The following is a 24,772-nucleotide window of genomic DNA, read 5'->3' on the forward strand; positions in this document are numbered from 1 at the left end:
TAAAAAAATGAACCACATTTTTTTTTTTTTGATACAGTGAGAAAAAATTTAAGTGTTACTACACCCAGGAGCCTGCATTCACTATATCTGGTCTCCCACAGTACACAGAACATGGAAATGCAATTATTTTAGTAAATATAAACTGCTAAATACCTTTTCTCATCAGCAGTATATAGCAGTCGTGTGACTTCTATCAGTGTCTGGTTAAAACATGTAGGAGGAATTTTCATTCTACTCTAAATGTCCTATGAGGCTGCAGGATCCCTGACCCTCTGTCTGGACAGTGCTGATTGGCCCTGTGCTGATTACATGCACCCTCCCAAGAAAAAATAAAAACTGTCTGGCAATCCGCACCAAACTGAGCATGTGCAGAGTGCCCCCGAGGCTCTGTTCTATCAGGAGATGGATTGGGGACAGTGGAAGAAGGGGAGGATCAGGGAAGACAGGGTCAAACAGCCTTTTTACACTATGCGGTTTAACCCCTTAGGTTCTACAGTGAGTATAACAAGCATGCTTTACTGCATATACAGACTGATTTTTACTGTTGTGGGTTTAGTAACACTTTAAAGCTAAATTGCAATCAGCTCAAAAAACTGACACCCCACCCCACTCCTTGTACTGCAAGGGTTAAATGTTAATTTATTCCCATGGGGGTAAGGAATTACCATCAATAACTACCTTTCTCCTTTCTCCTGCAGTCTTCCTCTCCGCTGTACAAGTAGTTCACCCAAACCACTTCTCTACTCCGCTCAACCGCTCACAGTACCTTTACCATCACTACATACATGAGGATAGACTTAAGCCTGGTACACACGATCCGCCGGGAATTGTGTGATGACAGGCTGTTGGGCCAAAATCCGACCGTGTGTACACTCCATCGGACAATTGTTGTCAGACTTTCCACCGACAAATGTTGGATGGCAGGATTATAAATTTTCCGCGGAAAAATGTGTGTTGTCAGATTTTCCCAGCGTGTGTACACAAGTCTGTCACACAAAAGTCCAAAGTACAAACACGCATGGTCGGAAGCAAGGATGAGCCAGAAGCGGTCGGTCTTGTAAACTAGCGTTCGTAATGGAGAATTAACATTTGTGACGTGGCAAATTATGAAATCTCCAAATGCAGCGCACAATTCTCTTCTTCTTTAATGGGATAATAATGAAGCTGCTTTGATGGTGATACTGATGGAGTTATTGCAAACTGATTTTCAAGGGTTTTTTTTTAAATTTTTTATAGTGATATCAAGAATAATATTATTATGCTTGTTATTTATTTATTTTTTTTACTTGGGCAAGTTACCACAACACCATTATCCCGTAGTTTTTAAGATCAAAGATACAACTATGTTGGTGTCCCTTGTTAATTTTACATTGTAGTTTTTAAAATGTAACTGCCGACTCCCAAACTGTCATTTGAAGTAAAACACATAGCCAAGTATTATTCTACACAATTTTTTTTATTGTGCATTAAAAAAAGAAAACAAATAAAATTAGACATGATATCTGCCAATAGAACTTAACCAAAAAGTGCATTCTATGCATCCAAAAATATAGAAAATATACCAAATCAAATCATTATTATTCAAACAAAAAATAAAATAAAAGCCTCATGCATGTGTCCTGCTTCTTAATATAGGGGGTCAACAATGCCAAGAGTTGGTGAAAGCAGGGGTCCGTCATCTGGAGATAATTCCGAAAATTATCCGGACTATTCTCCTGGAGCTCCCGTAGCAAAGGCATATGACATAATTGGTCACGATTAATAAAGCAACCAATTTTTGGTCCAAGAAATCCTCCTCCTGCTGTTCCTGGACTGGACTTGGGTCAAAGCAATAACTCCAAGGCCAATAATAAATAACACGTTTTCTCCTCTGATTCCGCAACATGGCTGGTTGACGAACGGCCGTTCAGAAAATAACTGAAAAGCGCAAAATGAAAAGCGCAAAATGAAAAGCGCGAATCAACACTCACCAAACTTCTACTAACATGAAATTAGCAGAAGGAGCCCAAAGGGTGGAGCATGACAATTGAACTTCCTCTTTGTAGTCTCGTAGTACGTCTAATACGTAACTACGTTCGTGTTTGTTGGCCGACAATTCCTCGCCGTTTGTATGCAAGACAAGTTCCCGGCCAACCCCCTTCGGACAAGAGTCTGACGTTTTGTCTGCAGAAAATCCGATCGTGTATACAAGGCTTTAGACTTAGTTCTTCCCCACAATTTGGTGCATTGATCAGCAAGTGTTTTCCATCATATTCTATAAGCTGCAGCCAGTTTAGCTTCGTCCCCTTGGACCTTGATGGCTTTCAGGTCTGTTTTAAAGGTGGACCACCAGGTATCTTGCGGTCTTCTTTGTTTCCACTTTCTCCTAGGTTATGGTGTCCAGTACACTGAGATTGAGGCTGGGGTCTCCCCGCATCCAATTCACATATCAGGAGATTGTGACCGGCTCTCTATGGAGTCAGTTCACACATGTCCGCAGCGGCTCCAGTGTGAATTGCACAGGAGCCCTGTGTGTCTTTTAGTCCGTTTCTGGTCTGAATTCAGCCAAAAATTCGGGCTGCAATCGGACCAAAAAATGGTAAATGGAGACGTACCGGACTCCTGCTGTGAGCCGCTGCGTGTTCCAGTATGAATCCAGCCTTAAGGTGTGCTGTGGTTGGGTAGGCGCAGAATATGTCCGGCCAGCCCTAGTCTACAATCGGTGACAGTGACACTTCTTCTTCTTCTAGCTTCTGCATTTTCGGAATTTCCTCATTTGTGATATGATCTCCATATGTGACGCACCCATAATTTTCTGTAGGCATCTCTCAGTTCAGTTTTTGGGCAATTTTTTCATGATCTTCCAAGTTTTACTGCATATAGGGCAGAAGAAATAACATTTGTAGTGCACAGGCGTACCATTGGGGTTGTAGTGAGAAGGTGTTTGGCATGGCAGGCCCAAACCCGTGCCGAGAAAAAAGGAGGGTTGGGTGCTGGACCAGAAATCCTGACCTGTAAAACGTTTAATCACTATGGAAGCATTAAGTGTAAACCTAGGAGGACAGCAAAGGTCCACCAACATACCAGAAGCATCAGAAACTAGAGGTGAGCACCAGCTGTCGGGAAGCAAGAACTAAGGTAAGTTCTTCTTCCTTTAACCTCCAGATGAATTGAGCAATTAACATTTGCAGTGCATATGGGGTGGGGATTACTGCCCTGCCCGTCAATTTTTTGGGCTCGTTCACACTAGCGGCTGGGGGATGGTAAAACCCCATGGTTGAGCTGCTGTTTTACCTCCCCTCCAACCTCTCCCCCTTTAGCTCCCCCATGGGGATGCTTTGCAGCTGCGGCAGGAAATATACACTCACCGGCCACTTTATTAGGTACACCTTGCTAGTCCCGGGTTGGACCCCCTTTTACCTTCAGACCTGCCTTCATTCTTCATGGCATAAATTCAACAAGGTGTTGGAAACATTCCTCAGAGATTTTGGTCCACAGTGACACGATAGCATCACACAGTTGCTGCAGATTTGTCGGCTGCACATCCCATGATGCCAGTTTCCCGTTCCACCACATCCCAAAGGTGCTCTTTTGGATTCAGATGTGATGACTGTGGAGGCCTTAGGAGTACAGTGACCTCATTGTCATGTTCAAAAACAAGTGGTGAGATGATCTGAGCTTTGTGACATGGTGATGGAACAATGCTGAAGCGGCCCGCATTGAAATTGAGTTCGACACCCCTGATGTAAACAATATAAAAGCTTAAAAACCTGTAAATAAATTGGAATCAAATACATTATAAAGACTCAAAGTGAAGTTCCTAAATACAGATCGCATTTAATAACATCAGAAGCATGTGCAGACAGTTACATTTTCATACGTATATCAATATATAATCACACACATGGGTTGGACTTGATGGACTTGTGTATTTTTTTGACCTCACCTACTATGTAACTATGTAATAAAAATAACATAGTTTTTTACTTCACAGAGATTTGACAGATGGGGAAATTAAAGATTCAGCTTACCTGTCCATACATCATTTATTGTATTTTCCTTATTAACCTCCTGAAGATGCTGCACTTGTACACCTTTATCTGATAATTAATTGTTTTTATATTTTACAGAACTGTTTAGAAAAAAAGCATAATAGATCAGCTTAACATACTGTAATTCTGTCATTCTGAATACAACTCCTTCGCAGTGAGTTTACAAAAAAGTTTTCATGTATTGTTTGCAACACTACAATCAGGCTAAGTGCCGCTTATAAAAAAACTAGACATGTGCAATTTGTTTCGTTCTAAAATTTGTTTTTTAACTAATTTAGTCAAATCCGTTAATTTGGAAATATCCAAATTAACAAAAACCCATTTAACAAATTTTTCCGAATATTCGTAAATTTGAAAATTCCGAATTTCAGAAATCTGAAAATCTGATCATTCAGAAATTCGTAAAGTTATAAATTCAGAAATTCAATATTCGGAAATTCAAAAATAAGAACGGAAATTCAAAAGAACGAAAATCCGAAAATAAGAACGAAAATTTGAAAACCCGAAAATAATAACAACTATTACTAACTATTAAATTATAGGTACTGGAATTTCCTTTCAAATTTGGCTGTTAGTGAACGTAACGAAAACAAATTTATCCAAAGTTATGAATTATGCAAAATAACCAATGCCGTATCTAAACAAATGGATCATAACAAATGACCCGAAAAATGAAAAGAAAAAAACAAAAAACGAATGAGATGAAAACGTTCAGATTTTTCGGCAATGCATATGTCCACAAAAAACCCTATTTTCCCAATAAGCCTTTAAACTGTAAAGTTATTTTTAGTTTTTAATAGTGTAAGGAAGGATTAGAACACCTAACATTTTTTATTCTGGGCAAAGGGAAAGATTTCTCTTTAACAACTCACATGGTTGATGATTAAAAGAGGCACATCTAAGTATGCAGGCATCCGGGGTAAAGCTGTCCACACAGACCATCCCCTCGCACCGCCGGCTCTCACCACTGTCAGTCTGTAATCGTGACCGGGAAGACTACCCTGCAGTAGAGCGATTGAACTGCTTGTGGAGCGCAGCGTGGAAGGGACGACGTCGATGGCGGTGAGGAGGATGGTCTATGTGGACAGCTTTACCCCGGATGCCTGCATACTTAGATGTGCCTGTTTTAATCGTCAACCATGTGACTTGCTAAATGATGTACCTTCATTAAATGTAACCATATTGCTACACTTAGAGGCGCCTCTCTTCTCTTTTATACTCAGTTGTAACGTGACGCTACTTGTATATCAAGACATCGCTTGTAGATCAAGTCAAAGTTTATTAAAAAATTTTGCTTGTCTTGCAAAGCGCTCTCAAACCAAGGTTTTACTGTATATGTTTTCTAAAGGGAGAGAACAGTTGAAGCTGTTTGCCTTTAGGCTATCTCTTTCTGATCGAATCTGCATACAACTGATGTGAACAGAGCAGCCAGAAAGTGGGAGAGAAGGAGGGATCAGCCAGTTCCTCTATTGATTTGCAAGCAGTGTAAGGCAGGGAGCAGGGACCACTTGATTCAGATGTGTGTGTAAAAATTTAAATTGAACTGCTGAGCTCTGTAAACAAGCTTTTTTCAACAGAGTGGACAAAAATAGACAAGTAAACACGAAAAAGAGCCTAGAGCACCACCTGCTGGCTTCAGTTGTAAATCACTTTACGTGCAATATTTCATATTTATCTGAATAAAAATAAGCATTTTTATACCCAGAATTCTTCCAATACCATTGCCATTAATACTGTTTTGCTGAACATGTAATGCTCCAACACAAGAAGAGGACATAACATAAGTTTAACAAATAGTTCAAGGCTGACATATAAATGAATTAAATAATAATGTATTGAATTATTGGTGCTGAAAAAAAGGTAATTTATAGATGACAAGCTCAGCTGTTATTTAGCATTACAGCCTCACTGCATGTGTCACTAAACCCTATCAGAACCTGTGTGGCTGCATCTACTGTATATATATATATATATATATATATATATATATATATATATATATATATATAAAGAGTTGAGCTCAAAAGAAACCTGTGCCGTTATACGGAAGAAATATCCCTTTTATAAGATATACCCAGTGTAGAAAATCTGGGGCACTCATTAAAAAAAGCCAGGGCATTCTTTAGAAGACCTGGGCACCTAGTAGAAAAGCCGGGGTATTCATTAGAAGACCTGGGCACTTATTAGAAAACTGGGGGCACTTATTAGAAGACCTGGGCACTCATTAGAAAAGACGGGCACTCATTAGAAGACCTGGCCACTGATTTGAAGACCTGGAGCACTCATTAGAAAAGACGGGCACTCATTAGAAGACCTGGCCACTTATTAGAAGACCTGGGACACTCATTAGAAAAGCCGGGCACTCATCAGAAGACCTGGCCACTGATTAGAAGACCTGGAGCACTCATTAGAAAAGCCGGGCACTCATTAGAAGACCTGGCCACTTATTAGAAGACCTGGGGCACTCATTAGAAAACCAGGTGATTCACTGGAAGTCCCATAGGACTCATTAGAGCAGTGTTTTTCAACTCCAGTCTTCAAGTACCCCCAACAGGTCATGTTTTCAGGCTTTCCAGTATTTTGCACAGGTGATTTGATCAGTTTCACTGCCTTATTAATTACTACAGCCGTTTCATCTGAGGGAAATCCTGAAAACATGACCTGTTGGGGGTACTTGAGGACTGGAGTTGAGGAACATTGCTTAGAGGACCCATGGGTACAAGTGTCTAGAACTTCCCACAATGAAGGCCTTAAACATAATCTGTCTAGATAAAAAATATGCACCTTTAGCCATACCCCCGTAGGGGTCGCTGAATGTAGTGGTTCACCTGTCACCCTGCCCAGCCAGACATCCATCTCTCAGTCACTCAGAGACATAGAACAGTCCATAGCTTTGTTTTGTTTTATTTTTATTTGAGGGAATTAAACTTGAATGGGAAATTGGGAAATATTCAGTGGTAACTTGCTTGGGACTTCAGTATATACACTCCAATCTTCTCTACAGCAGAAACACTTGCTGCACACTGTTTCTCCTCCAGCACTTCCCTTGCTGCAGACTGTTACTCCACCGGACTAGCTAGCACCGCATGGGTAGGCCTGACACTACTTCAGCCAGGCCTCAATGAACTGCCTTTTGCGGGCAGGGACCCCGGGCCCCTGTGGTGTAGACATAGTTCAGGTGCTAGCTATCCTCTATTCAGCTACCACTCCCAGATAGCTCTCTTCAGGTCCTGCCAGCCAGCCTGGCTGCAATGACCCCTTTCCACTGCCCTTCCCACAGTCCTCTCTTCTGGTTCTGCACCCATCTCAAACTGCAGTTCTCTCAGGCGCGCCTCCCCAGTCCTCCCGACTGTGCTTCACTCACCAGCCCTCCCGGCTGCGACCAGTAGTCCTCCCTGGAGACTCTTAGAAGTGTTCTCTCCCACTGTCCTCTAATTACTCCCTCATGTGCCTCTCCTTCCAGGATCTCATCACTCCTCCTGGATGCACCCAAGCCCCGCCCCAGCCCAGGGTCCCCCTCCCCCTCCCCACCCCAGACCAGGGAGCTCCCGGTGGGCCCCGACAGCTTTCACGCTCTCTCACTCCAGCTCTTCCTCTCGACAACTCCTCCCCAGCTGACCTGACCCCAGGTATTTAAGGAGGCCTGCCCCCTGCCAATCCAGAGTGGGGATTGGTCAGAGCTCCCTAACACCCCAGGCAGCTCCACCTCTCCTTCCAGATCTTGCAAGCTCTAGAAAGAAGAGGGAGGTGTCAGTGATGCTGCCTGTGAGTCACCAGCTGCTACCCTGAGCCATTCCCAGCCCAGCCCAGAATGAAAACAAACAGGCCTAGAAACTAGCTAGGCCTGTCTAAATTTACCTACCCTGCCAGAAAATCCTCACTCTAGCACCTACCTAGAGGGTGCTACACACCTTTCATGTCGGATAACAAAGAATACATCATTAAACACAATTAATCATTGGTGGCTCCATCTTAACAGGTTCCATTTAAACATGGAATACTCTTGAGTTGCAATACTCTAAAACCTTCCACCATGGAACAATCAGACAGTGACTACCTCCTTTACCCTCCTGCTCTAAAGCACAAAACCTTTAACAGATATATAAAAAAGCACAAAAGTTAAAGTAGAACTTGAGCCAGTGAGGGAGGTGGGAGCATGTGGGCATTTGACATAATATATGTGTACATTGTGGCAGGCTCACCTCTTAGTTTGGCCTCTACTAGCATCAACAGGTCCACACTCTTGGCTTCCATCTTCTTTCTTTCACGATTTGGCAGCCATTGATGATGTAACCATAAATAACCATAAACATGGTGTCAAGACTAATACTCACCGAGGCCAAGATGCCGAGAGTGGCTCGCCCTTACGACCACGCACACCCAGACCCCTGGAGTTGATACAGGGAGCAGGGGGCACGCGGAGGCACGGGCTTCTAGTATGCGAGAGATCTGTAGGTGGAACTGAAGGACCGGTCTCAGACTAGGTTGCAGGCTGGGGATGCACCGGCCAGAGCGGTGCAGAGCCGGGGGGAAACTAAGGCACTGGAAGTCCGTTTAAACAGGCAGAGGTCAGAACCGGGTAATCAAGGCAGAGCAAGTCCGTTAAGCAAGCAGAGGTCAGAACCGGGTAATCAGGCAGAGCAAGTCCGTTTAGCAAGCAGAGGTCAGAACCGGGTAATCAGGCAGAGCAAGTCCGTTTAGCAAACAGAGGTCAGAACCGGGTGATCAGGCAGAGCAAGTCCGTTTAGCAGGCAGAGGTCAGAACCGGGTGATCAGGCAGAGCAAGTCCGTTTAGCAGGCAGAGGTCAGCACCAGGTAATCAGGCAGAGCAAGTCCGTTTAAAGCAGGCAGGGGTCAGAGAGGTATCAGGCAAACAGCGGTATCAGTATTCATAAGCCAGGGGTTCAGTACACAGAGCAGTAGATAGTTTCAGGATTTGACAGGGACACAGGAGAGAGGAGAAGCTGACGACAATCCAGCAACCCGACTGGGCGCTGGAGTTGTCAGAAATAGTCTCCCCCCCAGCGAGCGCATCAGCGTGACGCGCTACCGGGTACCCACACGGGCGACGGCGCGCACACGGGGACCGCCGTGCACCCGCACGCGCCGCACCATCGGGCCGCGGACGGGTGTGCGGCGAAGCGCCAGTCCATTGCGCATGCGCCCCGGAGCCCGGCGAGCTGAGACATTTGAAGTATCCTGACACATGGGAGTTATATTATCCCGGCACATGGCTGAACTCTCTGAATCCTATATAGTGTGTGCTGTACTGTGCATGTGCCACAGTCAGTATACGATTAGAAAAAAATTGCTACCATACAGATAGGAGAGTTTTTCAGCAGAAGAGACATTCTCTTCTCTTCTCCCAAAAATTCTACATAGTAGTAGCTTTGTTTTGTTATTTAGTTCTGCTTTAAGGGGGTGCCACATAGCAGCCAATCAGAATGCAGCTGCATCTATTTTCTTGTTTGTCGTGTTGGAAGGTTTAAGCAAATATTTGATTGATCCAAGTCATTTTCTCTCATGCTGTAGACTAGAGGTGCCCTTCCTATCACTTAGATATGTTTATTGTACCAGCAAACATCTCAATATGTAAAAAGGTATAAATAATGTATATACGGTAAGAATAAACATGAGTCATTATTTATTCATGGGAGATGCTCTATTTTAGCATTCCCTTACATTGTCTGAACTTTACCTACATACTGCATGGCGGAATATTCCCAAGGTGTGTTCGTTAGTGGAAAGCGTTAGATGGCCCTTGGCAGAGTCACTTTGCCAGAATACGGATGTGACATTACATAGGATGGTCCTGATTTTTCTAGGTGCAATATCTGACACTGTAGCTAATATCAAACTGTATTGTCCTGTGTGAAGATGTTGCTTGATTCATCATAGCGGGAAATGTTTTATGTATTATTAATGTATGGAATGTGTCCCAATTGGAGAATAACCCAAATTCAAGACTTTTTAACTACTACATGTAGTCCTTGAACAGTGCAGTACTGCTGCAGTCATGTTACAGGGGCATTGTTGGACATAAAAGGATAAATGTACCTCTTCCTATGAAGAGGCTGTATATCTATAGCGATCATGAATGGGATTTCCTCTGCAAGAAGCAAGAGACCAGCTGGATAACATACAGCAGCAGTGCGCCTTCACATGACCCGCAAAGTGTGGACCTCGAGTTTAGAACATTGGCTGTTGCTGGGAAGTATAACTTAAAAATGGAATCTTCCTAAGAATCTTTTTCATGATAACCTGTAGGCATGCGCAATTCGTTTCGTTCCAAATTCGTTTTTTAACGAATTTCGACAAATTCGTTAATTCGGGAATATCCGAATTAACGAAAACTTGTTTAACAAATTTTTTCCGAATATTCGTAAATTCGATAAAATTGGACATTCGTACATTCGTACATTCGTACATTAGTAAATTAGTGAATTCGTAAATTTGTAAATTCGAAAATTTGGAAATCTGAAATAATAGTTAACTAATAATAACTGAACTATTAGTAATTACTAGTAACTTTTAAATTATAGGTATTGTAATTTCCTTTAAAATTTGTCTGTTAGTGAACGTAACACATACAAATTTATCCGAAGTTATGAATGATCCGAAAAAATGGAATGGAACGTAATGAATTAATATAAATAAATAATAATAATAACAACATTTTATTATTAATTATTTATTATTAATTTGTTCCGTTCCATTCGTTTAGATGCAGCATTCGTTTTGGATAATTCGTAACTTCGGATAAATTCGTATTTGTTACGTTCACTGACAGTCAAATTTGAAAGGAAATTACAATACCTATAATTTAATAGTTAGTAACTATTTCAGATTTTTGAATTTTCGGGTTTTTGGATTTTCAAACTTCAAATTTACAAATTTCCGAATTTTCTAATTTACAAATGTACGATTTTACGAATTTACGAATGTACGAATTTACAAATGAACAAATGTAAAAATGTACGAATGTTCGAATGTACGAATGTACGAATGAACGCATTTATGAATTTACGAATCGCGATCATAACGAATGACCCGAAAAACGAAAAAAAAAACTAAACTAATGAAACGAAAACGAAAATGAATGAATTTTTTGGCTGTGCACATGTCTAATAACCTGGTCATTAAAACAAGCTATCGCCTCTCCCCAACATTGCATGTCAGGCATATTTCCAATATTTGCATAGTGATGAACTCTCATATGACAGCAGTCAGGCCTAGAAATTGGCTGCTCAAATGCATCGTAGGAGGCCACAGGGAGTGTATGCATTACTTGTAAATCCCTGTGTTTTAAATGCCAATTTTACCCTTAAAAATGCCTCCACTCTATCAGTCTTCTGGCTCTATTTATTGGCTCAAATGTCTAGGACAGGGGTCTCCAAACTTTACAAACAAGGGCCAGTCCTTCAGACTTGAGGAGGGCCAGATTGTGGCCAGCAGGGTCAGAAAATGACACGCCCCCTGCATGAGTGAGAATAAATATGGCCTTAGGGTTCGTGGTCAACAGCAGTAGGAGTAGTGTCCCTATTAGTAAGAAGAATAGTATTCCATCACTGGTATTGGTGGAAGAAATAGTGCCCCATTGTTGGTGTCAGTGGGAGGAATAGTGCCTCATATCAGTGGGAGGAATAGTGCCCCAAGGGCCGCATTAAGGCTAGCAAAGGGCCACATCTGGCCCTTGGGCCACAGTTTGGAGACCCCTAGTCTAGGAGATAGAGGGTTGGGGATACAGGGTACCTAAAAACAACACCATAAATTCCCTCTACTCAGAAGTATCTTCTAGTATCTTTAACCAATACTACAGACTAATGCATGTTAGGGGATAGAGGGTTGGGGATACAGGGTACCTAAAAACAACACCATAAATTCCCTCTACTCAGTAGTATCTTCTAGTATCTTTAACCAATACTAGAGACTAATGCATGTTAGGTAGGCCAGATATCCTTAAGTAACTTCAGCCTAGTTGTGGATCTATAAGCCAAAATCTGCAATTTGTAGTTGTGGACCTTAAAGTCTTGGGTAAGCAGAATTCTTCTTTATCTTCAGCTTCCTTCACCAGTCAGGAGGCCCAAGAAGCCAAAACCCCTCTCTGGAGATATCCGTAAATCAGGCAGCAAGCCTAAGAAGCCAAGACCTCTCTCTGGAGATATACACATACCAGGCAGGAGGCCTAAGAAGCCAAGACCTCTTTCTCGAGATATATGCACCCCAGGCAGGAGGCCTAAAAAGCCAAGACCTCTCTCTGGAGATATACCCGCACCAGGCAGGAGACCTGAAAGGCCAAGACCTCTCTCTGGAGATAGAAGCACCTCAGGCAACAGGTCTGAGAAGCGTTCCAGCACCACACTGAGGTTGATGTTGCAGTAGACTGGTACATGGGAATACCAGTATGAAGATGTGGCACAGAGGGGGCTTTATATAGTGAGGGGTTTACTTTTTTTTATTACAACTAGATTTTTTTTTTTTTTTTAAGGCACATATCTGAAAACAAAATGGAAACATATAAAAGGGGGGTTGGGGGCTGAAAGAGATTTCAGCATGTTTTGCTGCACCCGCTGTTTCTCTGAGACACTGCGATAAGTGTTTAGGTTATTGCTACTTGGGAATATCAAATGTACAGTTGTAGTGAATTAATATTTCATAGTTTGCAGGGGCCCTGTGTGGGCTGCCTTTTCCTGCACAAGGCTCCGGTTCCATGGAAACACACATACTTTCTTTTTAATTGCATGAACGGATGACAGATAACTGCACAGAAGCATGGAATTAAACGTTGCGTTCTAATGAATTCTAATAAATCTGAAAATGTGTGTTTTCCCTGAATGGCTGGGGGAATAGGAAGCTTGGGGACTGGGAGTAAACACGTTACCAATAAACTGGAGACGGTGTAACACTTCATTAAAAACGTGCAATGAGAACGTCACTTCGCATTCCATCGCCGAATAAAGTGAACCAATGGATTTTTAATTTCTCGAAAGGCAAATAACCTGCTTAGCTGTATACATCCAAATATACAGCCCAAAAACAGGCACACATTTGTTCATCTTTGGGCAAACTGTTGTCTCTCTTCACATTTGCTAAAGCTTTCATTAAAAATTAATATGAAATACACAGTTGGTACACAAGCCTTAGCTAAATCCGAATATGGAAATCTCATATTAACGTCATTACAAAAGTTGTTTTAATCATTTTAAAAGAAAAATCCACTTTGTTAAATAAATATGTATATACAGTATCTCACAAAAGTGAGTACACCCCTCACATTTTTGTAAATATTTTCTTCTATCTTTTCATGTGACAACACTGAAGAAATGACACTTTGCTACAATGTAAAGTAGTGAGTGTACAGCTTGTATAACAGTGTAAATTTGCTGTCCCCTCAAAATAACTCAACACACAGCTATTAATGTCTAAACCACTGATTACATCCCTAAGTGAAAATGTCCAAATTGGGCCCAAAGGGTCAATATTTTGTGTGGCCACCATTATTTCCTAGCACTGCCTTAACCCTCTTTGGCATGGAGTTCACCAGAGCTTCACAGGTTGCCACTGGAGTCCTCTTCCACTCCTCTATGATGACATCACGGAGCTGGTGGATGTTAGAGACCTTGCGCTTCTCCACCTTCCATTTGAGGATGCCCCACAGCTGCTCAATAGGGTTTAGGTCTGGAGACATGCTTGGCCAGTCCATCACCTTTACCCTCAGCTTCTTTAGCAAGGCAGTGGTCATCATGGAGGTGTTTGTGGTTGTTATCATGTTGGAATACTGACCTGCGTCCCAGTCTCCGAAGGGAGGGGATCATGCTCTGCTTCAGTATGTCACAGTACATGTTGGCATTCATGGGTCCCTCAATGAACTGTAGCTCCCCAGTGCCGGCAGCACTCATGCAGCCCCAGACCATTACACTCCCAGCACCATGTTTGAATGTAGGCAAGACACACTTGTCTTTGTACTCCTCATCTGGTTGCCCCCACACACGCTTGACACCATCTGAACCAAGTAAGTTTATCTTGGTCTCATCAGACGACAGGACATGGTTCCAGTAATCCATGTCTTTAGTCTGCTTGTCTTCAGCAAACTGTTTGCGGGCTTTCTTGTGCATCATCTTTAGAAGAGGCTTCCTTCTGGGACGACAGCCATGCAGACCAATTTGATGCAGTGTGTGGCGTATGGTCTGAGCACTGACAGGCTGACCCCCCCACCCCTTCAACCTCTGCAGCAATGCTGGCAGCACTCATACGTCTATTTCCCAAAGACAACCTCTGGATATGACGCTGAGCACGTGCACTCAACTTCTTTGGTCAACCATGGCGAGCCCTGTTCTGAGTAGAACCTGTCCTGTAAAACCGCTGTATGGTCTTGGCCACCGTGCTGCAGCTCAATTTCAGGGTTTTGGCAATCTTCTTATAGCCTAGGCCAGCTTTATGTAGAGCAACAATTCTTTTTTTCAGATCCTCAGATTCTTTGCCATGAGGTGCCATGTTGAACTTCCAGTGACCAGTATGAGAGAGTGAGAGCGATAACACCAAATTTAACACACCTGCTCCCCATTCACACCTGAGACCTTGTAACACCAACGAGTCACATGACACCCGGGAGGGAAAATGGCTAATTGGGCCCAATTCGGACATTTTCACTTAGGGGTGTACTCACTTTTGTTGCCAGCGGTTTAGACATTAATGGCTGTGTGTTGAGTTATTTTGAGGGGACAGCAAATTTACACTGTTATACAAGCTGTACACTCACTACTTTACATTGTAGCAAAGTGTCATTTCTTCAGTGTTGTCACATGAAAATGTCTAATAAAATAATTACAAAAATCTCAGGGGTGTACTCACTTTTGTCAGATGCTGTAAATATATATAATTAAATAAACTATTTTCCAATTGAATGCTAATAAAATTACCTTTCCATTTCAATCTGAACCTGTCGTAATTTTCTGCATTTGCCAAATGTCACTTTCTTCCAACATAAAGCATCTTTGCATCCTTGAGTCCATAAGGGCTCTTCCACACAGGCGTTGAAAATAGGCGGTTGGGTGGTGTTTTTAGCGCTTCTCAGATAGTGTTTTCACAGTGTCAGAAAGGTGGTAGGTGGTTGCCACATCCCTAGTATATAGAAAGAGTGGAAAAAAACCCTGTTTGGGATTTTAAAGGCAGCAACACCACCAAGAAGTATGAATAAAATCACATATTTGTTGGTACATATTAAAATATATCAAACACACATGTGATGATTTTATAAAAAAGACAAAACAATCACACGAAATTGATTCATGTAAATATAGTAACGGTCAATACAGTATTACTCTCCAATGTCTGAATATTTCATCGGTACCCGGTGCGTTTCAGGTTCAAGCCTTTCGTCAGGGGTATAAAATGGGAGAATATATTCAAGTATATATCCAGAATCAAAATACAAAAGGTGCAATGTTCAAGATGGCGAGATGGCGTTAATGAGGATCACCGGTACTACCCCCAACCAACTACCGAAAGTATCCTACGAAGGTCCCTGTGTTGAATGGTCATCAACCACAGTCATTTTAGGAAGTGCTGCCAAAAAAAAGATGATCTTTAAAAGAACGATATAGTGGTAAGGGCCATTAACAATGTGCGGCCCCAGTCCTTGAATAGGCAGTCATAGATATATGTAGCCTAGTGGGGTCTGCCTGTCACCACGCCATCTTCCCCGTCAGTGCTGGAGGTGTTCACACTGCAGGATTAGCATTGCAGGTCATTGCGGCAAGGCAAAAATAACGTTGCCTGCAGAGTTTGCCGGTCGTTGACGCTTTCCAACTGCCTCGATTCACTTCTATTGAAACGCACCACAAGCATGCCATAAATGCATCATTTACAGTACGTTTAAGGTTCGGTTGCAAAGCGTCAAGTGATCACTTCCCATTTTAGCCTTGTATAAAAATGTAAAAAACACATCTCACAGGGTGTTTGAGGAGTGTTTTCTGACATAACATGAATGCCTGTACAACACATCCAAAACGCTCATTAACGCTATAGGTAGCTGGGAGGACTTGGAGTACCTGGGTAACTGGGAGTACTGAGAATACCTGGAGTAACTGGGAGCACTGAGAATACCTGGGTTACTGAGAGTACCTGGAGTAATTGAGAGTACTTGGAGTAACTGGGAGTACTGAGAGTACCTGGAGTAACTGGAAGAACTGAGAGCACCTGGAGTAACTGGGAGCGCTGAGAATACCTGGGTAACTGAGAGTACCTGGAGTAACTGGGAGTACTGAGAGTACCTGGAGTAACTTGGAGTAACTGAGAGTACCTGGGTAACTGGGAGTACTGAGAGTACCTGGAGTAACTGGGACTGCTGAAAATACCTGGGTAACTGGGAGAACTGAGAGCACCTGGAGTAACTGGGAGTACCTGGAGTAACTGGGAGTACTGGGAGTACATGGAGTAACTGGGAGTACTGAGAATACCTGGGTTACTGAGAGTACCTGGAGTAACTGGGATTACTTGGAGTACCTGGAGTAGCCGGGAGTACTTGGAGTATCTGGAGTAACTGGAAGTACAGAGAGTACCTGGGTAACTGGGAGTACTGAGAATACCTGGATTAACTGGGAGCGCTGAGAATACCTGGGTAACTGGGAGTACTAAGAGTACCTGGAGTAACTGGGAGTACTGAGAGTACCTGGGTAACTGGGAGTACTGAGAGTACCTGGAGTAACTGGGAGCGCTGAGAATACCTGGGTTACTGAGAGTACCTGGAGTAGCTGGGAGTACTTGGAGTACCTGGAGTAACTGGGAGTACTGAGAGTACCTGGGAGTACTGAGAGCACCTGGAGTAACTGGGAGTACTGAGAGTACCTGGAGTAACTGGGAGCGCTGAGAATACCTGAGTAACTGAGAGTACCTGGAGTAACTGGGAGTACTGAGAGTACCTGGAGTAACTTGGAGTAACTGAGAGTACCTGGGTAACTGGGAGTACTGAGAGTACCTGGAGTAACTGGGACTGCTGAAAATACCTGGGTAACTGGGAGAACTGAGAGCACCTGGAGTAACTGGGAGTACTGAGAGTACCTGGAGTAACTGGGAGTACTGGGAGTACATGGAGTAACTGGGAGTACTGAGAATACCTGGGTTACTGAGAGTACCTGGAGTAACTGGGATTACTTGGAGTACCTGGAGTAGCCGGGAGTACTTGGAGTATCTGGAGTAACTGGAAGTACAGAGAGTACCTGGGTAACTGGGAGTACTGAGAATACCTGGATTAACTGGGAGCGCTGAGAATACCTGGGTAACTGGGAGTACTAAGAGTACCTGGAGTAACTGGGAGTACTGAGAGTACCTGGGTAACTGGGAGTACTGAGAGTACCTGGAGTAACTGGGAGCGCTGAGAATACCTGGGTTACTGAGAGTACCTGGAGTAGCTGGGAGTACTTGGAGTACCTGGAGTAACTGGGAGTACTGAGAGTACCTGGGAGTACTGAGAGCACCTGGAGTAACTGGGAGTACTGAGAGTACCTGGAGTAACTGGGAGCGCTGAGAATACCTGGGTAACTGAGAGTACCTGGAGTAACTAGGAGTACTGAGAGTACCTGTAGTAGCTAGGAGTTTTGGGAGTACCTGGAGTAGCTAGGAGTACTGAGAGTACTTGGAGTAACTGGGAGTACTGAGAGTACCTGGAGTAACTTAGAGTACCTGGAGTAACTGAGAGTACATGGGTAACTGGGAGTATTGAGAGTACCTGGAGTAACTGGGAGCACTGAGAATACCTGGGTTACTGAGAGTACCTGGAGTAACTGGGGGTACTGAGAGTACCTGGAGTAACTGAGAGTACCTGTATTGGATTGGAGTTCTGGGAGTACTTGCAGTGACTGGGAGTACCTGGAGTAGCAAGGGGTACTGAGAGTACTTGGAGTAACTGAGAGTACTGAGAGTACTTGGAGTAACTTGGAGTACCTGGGTAACTGGGAGTACTGATAGTACCTGTAGTAGCTAGGAGTTCTGGGAGTACTTGGAATGACTGGGAGTACTGGGAGTACCTGGATTAGCTAGGAGTTCTGGGAGTACTTGGAATGACTGGGAGTACTGGGAGTACCTGGATTAGCTAGGAGTACTGAGAGTACTTGGAGTAACTGGGAGTGCTGAAAGTAACCAGTATAAGTATCTTCTAGTACCTTTAGTATATGAAATATTCCATGTTTACCTGATTGCAATAATTAAAAAAATATTTTGAAGATACTATAAATTGAATTTGCATAGAATAGTGCTGTCCATCTACTCCCTGCTGCCCCTAGAGGGCGCCACTTAAGAGAAAACGATCTCATTCCTCCTTTCAAGAAAACACCGTCTTGTGTTCGGAACCCACACCGGACATGATAATACAAATCCCTCCATTATCCATAACAATCAAACAAACACTGTCCTTCATTAAAATAAATCACCATGACAACAACGGGGTCATTCTGTGATCCCGGATTAGCGGGGGAGCGTATTTTCTGAGTCGTTGTGAACGGTCCGGCCTCCTGGACTTCCGGAGAAAAAAACAAAAAAAAAAACCCAGCAAAGTCAATTTGGCTGAGCCGGTCTTATCGCTTATCTGCCAGCGCTAAATATGTATCAAAAGGAACACAGAGCATCCTAGCAACAGATTAAATCGCTAATGTTGTTATTCACCTAAACCCATTTTTGCATAATACCGAAAACGGCGACGTCTAATTCATCGTCTGTAATAAAACCAGCCATCTGTGTGCACAATAGATTGGTATTTTAATTTTTTCTGTTCAGCCAGAAGCAAATCCTAATCAAGCCAAAGTCATTTGGAGAATATTCCGCAAGACAAATCAATTGCTGGGACCCTGTTAGATGGTGTTTATTTTAATAGGATAATGCATTATTAAACTTTGTGGCGGGGGGCGTGCCGACGCTCTTCTTTCTGCAAAAAATACAAATAAAAGTTAATATTGGGTGCGGCATGACGGCGCTCGTCTATGGCATTTCTCTCTCTGAGTTTCTGTAACATATAAAGCTGAACCCTGGGAACAAAATATTCCATTTAAATGTTTTCCTCAATAACCTTAAAGGATATAAATCCACTTTGTGTCCACCAAACGCCCCTTGCAAACCCAGATATTATCTTATAAATGTAGCAATGACATCATCACTGGGCTGTGCATTCTATGCATGAGGGTGAAAAAAAAAAACCCCGTGTGCAGCTCCCCCCCCAGCCCCTCCATCAGTGGCAGCCCATCCATATGGGGCGCAGGGGTGCCGCCCCCCCAATCTCTGCGCCCGGACCCTAATCTACATGCAGGGCGCCAAACGCATAGATTTCAATGTTTTTTATTTTCTCGAAACACATGAGGGTCTAATTGGCGTCAAAAAAGGGGTGGGCTCGGGGCTCAGAGTACTGCGCCCTGAGCCCACCTAGTTGTGTGACATTAGCAAATTAATATTCGCTAATGTCTTCCTGCTTCTCCTTCCGGCCAATCAGGAAGCGGGTCCTGAGACCCGATTGGCCTGGGAGTCTTAGGACCCACTTCCTGTGTTCAGCCGGGAGGAGAAGCAGTGGCCCCGGCTCTTCCCTTGGCAAGCTGGAGCGAGGAGCAGCATCGGCCTCCTAAGGTAAGGCCACTGATCGCCTTCGTCTGTGTCCCGCGGGGGGGGGGTGTTAGGTTTGTTTGCCCCCCACCACCAACCGCCACTGTCCTCCATATACTTACCTGGCCCCATCTTGATCCAGCGATGTGCACGAGAGTAGCAGCTCTCTCGGCTCTCTCCCTCCTCATTGGCTCAGATACCATTGGCTCCTGCTGCTCCTCTACAGCCAGCGAGGAGGGAGCGGGGGGGGGGGGGCTGAGCTCTGTTCTGTGTGTCAATAGACACAAAGAGCGGGGCTCAGGAGCGAGCACACACGAGTGCCTCCATAGCAAGCGGCTTGCTATGGGGGCACTCAGCAGGGGGAAGGAGCCCAGAACACGAGAAGAGGAGGACTGGGATGCTCTGTGCAAAAACCATTGCACTGAGCAAGTAAGTATAATTGTTTAATTTTTTTTCTTTTTTATTTCCTTGACATGTTAGGTTTCTACTCGGTGCAACCTTATACATATTATTATACTTATTGCATTTGGGTGCCCTAAAATTAAAGCATTTGTTACCCCAACATTTCATATTCCTGATACTTGTATGAGAAAGTCTTCTGTTATCTTTGTATGAAATCCCTGGTGTTCTTGCCAGTCACTCTGCTGTCCTATTAAAAAAAAACTGACCACACTAAGCAGGGGAGCACACCCTGGTTAGTTCTCTAGCTGTGCTGGGAACTCACTGTACTCTCCTCCAATGATCAGACTTGTCCTGACACGCTATTCACTGGGAAGCTCAGTGTGCTGCTGTTTCTCCTCCCCCCAGCTCTTATGCAGCTGAGAAAAGAGGGAATGCAATCACCTATAAATAAGGGAAACAAGGTATTTATAATGTTTTTTTTTTTTTTTTATATCTATACACAAATGTTTTGTCATTAATTTCTATTTTAAACTGAATGGGTTAATTTACAAAGTGATCGTTTACAATCACTTTACCTTTTAGAGTACTTTTTACTGAAATTTTACGTTTCATAACTCTTTTCTCTAATATCGTGAGACCTAACAAATTGGAGCTACCACCATTTTATTCTCTGGGGGGGACTGTTCTCAGAAAATATATAATGTTTTGGGGGGGTTTTAGGTAATCTTCAGGCCTAAAATAATTTTTCAAACCGTGTGTGCAGCGAAAAGGTGAGGTGAGGTTGAAAAAAGACACAAGTCCATCAAGTCCAACCTATGTGTGTGATTATATGTCAGTATTACATTGTATATCCCTGTATGTTGTGGTCATTCAGATACTTACCCTGTTTCCCTGAAAATAAGACCTACAAGGACTTTAACTAGGGCTTATTTGGGGGTAGGGCTTATATTGCAGCCATCACCGACATTCACGTTAGGTCTTTTCGGGGAAACCGGGTATCTAATAGTTTCTTGAAGCTATCAATGCCCCCCACTGAGACCACCGCCTGTGGAAGGGAATTCCACATCCTTGCCGCTCTTACAGTAAAGAACCCTCTACATAGTTTAAGGTTAAACCTCTTTTCTTCTAATTTTAATGAGTGGCCACGAGTCTTGTTAAACTCTCTTCTGCGAAAAAGTTTTATCCCTATTGTGGGGTCACCAGTACGTTATTTGTATATTGAAATCATATCCCCTCTCAAGCGTCTCTTCTCCAGAGAGAATAAGTTCAGTGCTCGCAACCTTTCCTCATAACTAAGATCCTCCAGACCCTTTATTAGGTTCAATCCGGATATCTTCGGTCTGGTGTTGCTTCAACACAGATTATATTTGGCGGGGTCCACTGTATAGGAAACCTGCCCTGAGAAACACAATGCATCAATCGCTGCAGTCCATGTAGCCATGAAGCGGCTGCAAAGTGGTAGCAGGAGATCAGCAGCACTATGATTGCACTGACAGCCATGAATATGCCTAGCGAGTGTAAGTGAGTGCCTGGGTGCCGGGAGGAACGAACGTCTACCCTGTTTCCCCGAAAATAAGACCTAGCGTGATTGTCGGTGATGGCTGCAATATAAGCCCTACCCCCCAAATAAGCCCTAGTTAAAGTCCTTGTAGGTCTTATTTTCAGGGTAGGGCTTATTTTCGGGGGAAACAGGGTAGGGCTTATTTGGGGGGGTAGGGCTTATATTGCAGCCATCACTGACAATCACGCTAGGTCTTATTTTCGGGGAAACAGGGTATGCCCAGCCAATCAAGGCGACCGAGGGGGGTCCTAATCCCAGAAGATGACAGAAAAGAAATAGAAGCACCGGTGGTGGAGTGACGATGGTGAACTTTGCCGTGCTGGGGGGGGGGGAGGGGGGGTTAGATTGCCATAATGTTCAAATAAGCTGAACATACTTGTTCATTATGACAAAAGCTCCTGGAGGGACCTGAAAGCTTAATGCCGCTTTAATTAAAAAATGATTCTGGATACACAATGCTTTAGCAAAGTAAATGTCATTAGATTCGGGATCATATAAACAAAAAAAAAGAATAAAATGCATTTTTTTATTTTATTTTTTTTGCATTTGATAAGGAATCCATTCTGTTTCCACATGTGTGTGAACTCCAGGCAAGCCATGCCCCCCCCCCCCCCATGTATAAGTGACAGGTTCTCTTTAGCTGTGACATGAGCGGCGTGCTGGGATGTTGGACCACCGGGACGGATTATTTATAGCTTAATATATCTGTTTGCCAACTGCAAATGTGTGGCAGCTTGAGCCAAGCGAGCTAATGAAATCGCAGTGGAAGCGTTTGGGGAGAGACGGGAATTGATCCAAAATTCGAGTGAGTGGGGCACTCAGCGTTCCACAGGGGGACGGAAAGAAGCAGATATAGGGGGGGGGGGGGGGGGTTGGCACAACGGGCGCCGGGGGGGGCACAGCTACATCCCAATACCCATTAACATCATTATTTTGTGTTAAGCAGATTAGAGGCAACATGGCGATTGCAGAGGCTGGAGGACCCATGAATCACGATCGTACTGGCTGCGCCCGCGTTTGACAAGAGGCTGAAGGGATGGCGCGCTGCCCAATAACAATGGATGGAGCTGTCTATTCTATGGAGGAAAGATGGCTGCGGTTTGCCAGTGGCACGGAATGCATGTGAATGAACTGGAATAATTGCACTTAAAATCAAACTCCCGGCATTAGGCATTTAATTAATATAAAGGATATTAAAAATGATTTAAAGCGGAGTTCCAACTGTTAAAATTTTTTTTTTTTTTTGGATGAATATCTTTTGTTTAAAAATCTTATTTATAGAACTCACAATTCTCTGATGAATCTATGAATGGACTTTAAAGAATCCAGTGAAGCAGCTCAAAAAAAAAAAATATCAACACTTGTGATTACACTTTGAATGAATTATACCGATGAGACCTATTTGTATTTATTACATCAGTTTTCTGTTGCTACAATGTCCAATCCCACTAGAGGGCGCTGGTGTCCCTTATGACCCGTACACACGATCCGAATATCGTACGAAAGCGGTTGTCCGAGGAAGGATCGGACGATATTCGGATCGTGTGTACACTACTTTTCGACAGCCAATCACGGCCGCTCATCCGATATTATTCGATCGGACATACCCGGAAATTTTCATCGTACCCGATAGTACGATTTTCGTTTAGTCAGTATAGTTGTCGACCGAAAATACAATACGAATTCACTACAACACGTGACATCACTTCCGATTTTTTTTGTCTGTCGTAACGAGAATTTTCGTGACTTTATTTTAGCTATTCAATTTGTACTTGCGACTATTAGCGAGAACGGTCGTACGATCGGTCATACGATATTCGGATCGTGTGTACGGGGCATTAGAGTGGGTGTCCCCGTATAAGGTTTTTTAGCCACTTTCCTGGTCTCTATTAGATATTTACAGGAGATCATTTGAACAGCTTGCTATTGCAATGTTCAAATTATGTTGAAGGTCTGCGCCCATGATTACTAATAAGCTTAGCTAATTTGGATTTTTGCGGGATCATACTTTTTAGTAGACATGTGCAATTCGCTTCGTTCCGAATTCGTTTTTTAAACGAATTTCGACAAAATTTGTTAATTTGGAAATATACGAATTAACAAAAACCTGTTTAACAAACTTTTCCGAATTTGAGATATCGAAAAAATTCGGGAATTCAAAAAAATTTGGAAATTCGAAAAAATTCGGGAATTCGAAAAAAAAACAGAAATTCGGAAATTCAAAAAGAAAAATGAAATTCGGATATTAGAAAAAAATCTGAAATTTTGAAAAAATCTGAAATTCGGAAATTCAAAAAAAAAAATCAGAAATTCTGAAATTCTAAAACCCAAAAATTCAAAAATCTGAAATAATAACTAACTAATAATAACTTGACTATTACTAGCTATTATATTATAGGTATTGGAGTTTCCATTCAAATTTGGCTGTTAGTGGACGTAATGAATACAAATTTATCCGAAGTTACGAATTACCCGAAATACCGAATGCTGCATCTAAACGAATTGAACGTAACAAATTAATAATAATAAATTACAATAATAATATTAAAAACATTTTATTATTATTTGTAATTAATTTGTTCCGTTCCATTTGATTAGATGTGGCATTCGTTATTTTGGATAATTCGTACCTTCAGATAAATTTGTATTCATTACGTTCACTAACAGCCAAATTTGAAAGGAAATTCCAATACCTATAATAGTTAGTAATAGTTAAGTTATTTTAGATTTTTGAGTTTTTGAATTTGCGATTTTTTTTTTTTTTTTCAATTTCCGATTTTTTTTCAAATTTCTGATTTTTTTTTCCGAATTTCTGATTTTTTGGAATTTCCAATTTTTTTTTTAATTTCCAATTTTTTTGAATTTTTTTGACTTTACGATTTTTTTAGAATTTACGAATTGGGATCATAACAAATGACCCGAAAAATGAAAAAAAAAACGAATAAAACAAAAACAAACAAATTTTTCAGCAGTGCAAATGTCTACTTTTTAGTATTTGGTTGCCACACTATGATTGGATATCAAAACGCTAAATGTGTGCTTACCTTTTTTTTAGAGAAAGCTGCGTGATATTATAGCTAATCTGTTTCTGCGCTGTGTGTAATCATCTATTGTCAAACTTAGAACAGCGCAATTAGCTATTGAATCTCTATTTATTTGTTTCTCATATGTGTGGGTATTGCCCTTTTTCAAAATG

This window comes from Aquarana catesbeiana, linkage group LG07, assembly GCF_042186555.1.
Source record: "Aquarana catesbeiana isolate 2022-GZ linkage group LG07, ASM4218655v1, whole genome shotgun sequence".
NCBI lineage: Eukaryota > Metazoa > Chordata > Amphibia > Anura > Ranidae > Aquarana > Aquarana catesbeiana.